This window comes from Apis laboriosa, unplaced genomic scaffold (assembly GCF_014066325.1).
Source record: "Apis laboriosa isolate Shangri-la unplaced genomic scaffold, ASM1406632v1 scaffold17_cov146, whole genome shotgun sequence".
Classification (NCBI taxonomy): Eukaryota; Metazoa; Arthropoda; class Insecta; order Hymenoptera; family Apidae; genus Apis; species Apis laboriosa.
The window spans coordinates 1956669-1963202 of NW_025222181.1; the positions used below are offsets into that span (position 1 = coordinate 1956669).

The window sequence follows — 6534 nt, forward strand, 5'->3', positions numbered from 1 at the left end:
GGAACGAGGAAATGGTAATTTGAAATGTCATTTGTCACGCCGTAATTGGAGAGATTGTAAATATTCTTCGAGAAGGATAAGCTTCGTTGAGTTATTGGTCCCCACGGAGGGGGGGTGATCGCTTCCCTTTTGGGAATCGAAAGAAATCGTGTCGTGGATTACAATAAAGCGGTTCACGATTCCTTTCTTCCTTGCATTTTCGATGCAATTATCGAGCATCGCGAATTTATTTATTTATTTATTTATTTATTTATTTATTTATTTTACGCGGAGAGTGCCTTTCTCGAGTGTTTTTAATTCCGCTTAATCCCGATTGGACCAGGCTTTAAAGAGGATTAACTCTCTCGAGCCGTAAGAATCTTCTAAACCTATCGATTTCGATTTTCCAAACGAAATATAACGGAAGACAAAATATTTGGACACAGGCCTGACTTTCCCTTCCGATCCTCTTAATCCCCCTAAATTGTTCTCCACCTCGAAATCTTACCTTTTCCACGATCCTGGATAATATTCCAACAGGTAAAAATTCAACTTTCCTTCAGAATCTCTCTCAATCAAAAAAGAAAATAATTTATAGCTATGATCGAATCTATCGAATAATTAATTATTCGTAAATTAATTAATTCTACTCTTATTTATTTTTATTAGAGTATTTCCAAAATTGAAATTAATTATACAAAATATACAATTTAAAAAGAAAATAATTTATAGCTATGATCGAATCTATCGAATAATTAATTAAAGCCATCCCCCCTTTTTCTTATTAGAGTATTTATTTTTATTAATTTTATTCACAATTTAAAAAGAAAATAATTTATATGTTCGAATCTATCGAATAATTAATTAAAGCCAGTCCCCTTATTTATTTTTATCAGAGTATTTCCAAAATTGAAATTAATTATACAAAATATATAATTCACAATCTCTTAATCTCAATTCTCATTTTAAAAAAAATCTCAATTTAAAAAAACAATAATTTATAACTATTTATAACTATAATCGAATCCATCGAATAATTAATTATTCGTAAATTAATTAATTGCACTCTTATTTATTTTTATTAGAGTATTTCCAAAATTAAAACAATTATACAAAATATACAATTCGCGCAATCTCTCACAATTTAAAAAGAAAATAATTTATAACTATGATCGAATTGAATAATTAATTATTCGTAAATTAATTAATTCCACTCTTATTTATTTTTATTAGAATATTTCCAAAATTGAAATTAATTATACAAAATATACAACTCGCACAATCTCTCACAATTTAAAAAGAAAATAATTTATAACTATGATCGAATCCATCGAATAATTAATTAAAGCCACTCTCCTTATTTTTATTAGAGTATTTCCAAAATTGAAACAATTATACAAAATATACAACTCGCACAATCTCTCACAATTTAAAAAGAAAATAATTTATAACTATGATCGAATTGAATAATTAATTATTCGTAAATTAATTAATTCCACTCTTATTTATTTTTATCAGAGTATTTCCAAAATTGAGACAATTATATAAAATATACAATACTCGATAATTCGTAGAGGGAAGAGAAAAAGAAAGAGAGAAAAACTGACGAAGCTCCGTTCGAATGATTTTCAGGCGAAGAAGAATGGCGATGACCAAGTAACCTGGAAACGGAAGGTACATCGACACGCAATAAAAGGAGCTGTACCGCTAAGGTGCTGCACTGAAGGAGGAGGAGGAGGAGGACGAAGGAGAACACGACCTTGGAGCTGCACATTCAGCTGTGTCATCCGCGAGCCGTTAACGCTCAGGTGGTTTCTCGAGAGCNTTCCAAAATTGAAATTAATTATACAAAATATATAATTCACAATCTCTTAATCTCAATTCTCATTTTAAAAAAATCTCAATTTAAAAAAACAATAATTTATAACTATTTATAACTATAATCGAATCCATCGAATAATTAATTATTCGTAAATTAATTAATTGCACTCTTATTTATTTTTATTAGAGTATTTCCAAAATTAAAACAATTATACAAAATATACAATTCGCGCAATCTCTCACAATTTAAAAAGAAAATAATTTATAACTATGATCGAATTGAATAATTAATTATTCGTAAATTAATTAATTCCACTCTTATTTATTTTTATTAGAGTATTTCCAAAATTGAAATTAATTATAAAATATACAACTCGCACTTTTTTTTTTCTATAATTTTTCGATCTCTCACAATTTAAAAAGAAAATAATTTATAGCTATGATCGAATCCATCGAATAATTAATTATTCGTAAATTAATTAATTCGTAAATTAATAAACACTCTTATTTATTTTTATTAGAGTATTTCCAAAATTGAAACAATTATACAAAATATACAACTCGCACAATCTCTCACAATTTAAAAAGAAAATAATTTATAACTATGATCGAATTGAATAATTAATTATTCGTAAATTAATTAATTCCACTCTTATTTATTTTTATCAGAGTATTTCCAAAATTGAGACAATTATATAAAATATACAATACTCGATAATTCGTAGAGGGAAGAGAAAAAGAAAGAGAGAAAAACTGACAAAGCTCCGTTCGAATGATTTTCAGGCGAAGAAGAATGGCGATGACCAAGTAACCTGGAAACGGAAGGTACATCGACACGCAATAAAAGGAGCTGTACCGCTAAGGTGCTGCACTGAAGGAGGAGGAGGAGGAGGACGAAGGAGAACACGACCTTGGAGCTGCACATTCAGCTGTGTCATCCGCGAGCCGTTAACGCTCAGGTGGTTTCTCGAGAGCCCCAGGGACGAGCATCAATCACTCAATCGGTAGTGCAGGTGTAATATGATTATTGTCGCTAAGATAACCCGCCACGATACAACCCTGTACAAAGTGTGCCAAGTGTGACATAACAGGATTTATCCTCGCTGGATGACGTGTCGAATCGAATATTTCACGCTCGTAGCATTTTTCGTTCGTTGACGAAATTTTCAAAATTTCTTACATTTTATGGGGAGCAACTTTTTCTTTTTCGACTTTTGAACAAAAAGTGTCTCTTTATTTCTTTTCCTTACAAATTCGTCTAAATTTGAAATTTCTTCGTTCATGAACGAAACGAACGATTCGTTCTCGTGGAAGAGTTAGAGTGGCAGAAATAGATGCTTCCCTGTTGGAACACGGTGACTCGGCACAACCTGTCTATTTTCTGAATGACTCCGCGTTTCGATACACTCTCGATCTGGGCTAGTGAGAGCGCCAATTTTAACTGTTTATCCCGCGAATCCTTGGAGAAACTCTCTCCCAACGAGAGGAAGAAGAAGAAGAAGAAGAAGAAGAAGAAGAAGGAGAGGAAGGAGAATCGAGTACGAAGCTAATAATAATAATAATAATAATAATAATAATAATAATAATAATAATAATAAAAAGGAAAAAAAGAAGAGGGAATCGAATAATGAATCGAATAAACGGCTTTCGAGTTTGAATATCGTTCGAGACGATAAACGATTCATTGAACATGGATAATTAATTCACGTAAACATTTTTAGGTAGAAGTAAAGTCTGACCGAGTGAAACGGGGAGAAAGATGGACGATCGATCGCGTACTGGGCCAACGAGGAGGTAAAATAATGCGGCACTTGGTGCGTTACTTAGAGAGAGAAAAGAAAGAAACAATAATTTTTTTGATAGATATGAAAAATATTTATATATTCTGCGTGAATAATTTATAATTTGTGCCCATATATATGTATATATATACATATATACATATATATATATATAAATTTATATATATATGCGAAGGCCCAGTTAATGCTCTACATCTACCCTGTAGATCCGAATTTGTTTGATAAGAGGCGACAAATTCGGTTCTAGAGAGGTTTGTGTGGTGCATACAGAGCTACAGAGGTCTCGAAAAATCAACGGGTCGTTACACGATTTGTATCGTAAACAATCGTCACGTCGATTATCTTGTTTTATTTCGAGATCGAAAAATTATATATATATATATATATAATCATCGAGTTTAGTTTAACGATCCTCTTAACCGCCATTTTTTTTTTTCCCTATAATTTTTCGATCGTCTTCGTCGTCCATTTTGTATTCACATGTTTGTAGATGTAAGATCTGGATGGATGAAGACTGCGATTGTGAAGAAATTATCGATCGNAAAAAAAAAAAAAAAAAAAAAAAAAAGTCCTCCACAATTTCTAGAAATCGTCGAAATTGTAAGTCGATTAGTAAATTTTTTTTCTCGATCCATAAATTTCATAAAAGATCTCATAAAAAATTTCAATAGATTCTGCAACAATTTTCGCGTATTCAGAAAAAAGACAAGAACGTGTTCATTAATCGCGACAAGAAGAACAGGATGGAACAGTATTTATTGCTCGGGAGCGTTTTTCAGCCATGCTGTCATGCGTGCGGATACGTTGGAAAAAATTCTGTTAGAAGAATTAATGATTGTTATTAATATTGTCGACTTACAACTTAACACGTAATACGTCCTGCGAGAGAGAGAGAGAGAGAGAGAGAGAGAGAGATCCACGTTAGGATTCTAATGTACACGTTGCATTAGCTTGCGCATTCTTGTACGTACGTCTTCTACAGGTCGACTCAAATGTACATCGTGAACAGTGTAAAGAAAAAAGAAAAAAAAATCAATTTTGAGAATCTGGTCTCCATTAAATTTGATCAGAATTAGAGATTTCTCTTTTTAAATTTTCATTATTATTGTACAGAAAAGTTTCGAAAGATCATCGATGTATCGACGTTTTTATCGTAATCTTTACAAAAGGTGAAAATATCGATTTCTCTCCCCTAATGAAAAATTGGTATTGGCACGTGCGAGGCGACACTAGCGCCACTCATTAACTTGGCGGTACTCGAGATAATTTACTCGTCGTTTCTTTAATAGTTCATACATTACTTTTTACATCTTATTCTAATTATTATATGTATATATATATTCTTTTTCTACAACAAATAACAAGATAAGAAAGATAAGACTATAACCCATTAACCGGTAATTCTTTATTTTCCAGGTGGACAAGGTCGACAAAGAGAAATGGAAAAAAAAAGAGACGATGCACGCAAGAAGAAGGAGCCGGGTCCCTCGTCTCATCTTTTTCAATTCGACCTCTTCCATCCTTTTATTCACGGCCGATTCACGTGAAAGAGCGGCGGCACGGGTTTTCTTGAATCCTTCTGTAACGTCCATTAATCTTTGATCGCGCTCGCACGTTAAAATGACACGTTGGCCGTTAGTTACGCAACCTCTGGTAAAGTGCTAATGAAGTGCATACACGGCCGTAATTACCACGGAGAGTATGGAGTGGCCTGCCCACTTTTCACGCCGGTGATCGAACGTTGGGAAAAGATAGGGGGGAGGGGGAGGTGGGGGGGGGGGGAAAAAGAAAAAGGAAAAAGAAAAGAAAAATATTCGATTTCGTAACGATTCAGGTGGAAAACGAGCGTTTCATGGCGGCGTACGAGCCAAGCGTTTTTCTTTTTTTTTTCTTTTTTTTTTTTTTTTTTTTTTTTTTTACGCGTTTATGTGTGCGAAATTGCGCGCGCGTGTGGAATGCGATGGAGTTGAAAAGGCTTGTGAAGATTATTATCGAGATGTTATAAGCGAGATTTATCTTTGATTATTTTTTTTTTTTTTTTGAGTTGGATTCAAATTAAATTTTTTTTTTTTTTTTTGGATTTCTTCCCGGAGGGAATTATTCAATTATAATACGATATAATGCGCAAAAAATTGTTTTTCAACGAATTATGGAAAAAATATTCTCTCGATAATTTTTTCGTTGGAATTGTATTCTTGGAACGGGATAGAGCATTCCGATTAAAAAAGTTATTTTTAGGATTCTTCTAGAAATTATTTTATCTATAACGATAAAAAACTAGGTATTTTTATAATAAATTTAATATACTTATAATTATATTTACTTATTTATATTATTCGATTATATTATTCAATCGTGATAATGAATTAAGTGAATTTTTTAATCGACTTGCATCAGGAATAACATAAGAGATCGACACAAAAATTATTTGTTCTGTCATTGCTTACTCTTATGAAAGAAAAGAAAAAAAAAAATTTGTAATATTGTCGATTCAAATTCTCCTTGCTAACTGCGAAAAAAAAAATCGATAAATCATTTTTATCATTATCGCGCTAATCTATGTAAATAATAATCTATGCAAATAGAAAATATTTAAATTAATTCGTTCGTCTTATAGGAAATTATTGTGCCATCGAGATCGATTACGAGTTTTATTAACTCGAGTTTTTTAAATAATCTTAATCTTGGTATGAGATCGCGCCGCATTGTAGATTGGTTGGATGATAAGGAAGAAGAAGAAGAAGAAGAAGAAAAAAAAGGGGACCGACCGAGTTGCAATTAAGAAAACGGAAAATCTGCAATTCAGAGCACGATTGTGATACAATATAATGGAGAAAACTTGGAGAAAAAGCGTTCGACGAAGCGTAATTCGGAGCGCCAACCCTTTATGATTAACGAGGGAAATGTTCATGTTCTCCGTTTTTATCCCGCG

The 6534-nt window shown here is 32.2% G+C and overlaps 1 long non-coding RNA gene across 1 annotated transcript; it reads left to right on the forward strand.

Moving 5' to 3' along the window:
* Positions 1 to 2589: 2589 nt before the first annotated feature.
* On the forward strand, positions 2590 to 6203 carry LOC122711718. Its single transcript, XR_006346156.1, has 2 exons — positions 2590 to 2804; positions 5019 to 6203. It is a non-coding gene; the product is annotated as an uncharacterized LOC122711718 (long non-coding RNA).
* Positions 6204 to 6534: the final 331 nt, after the last annotated feature.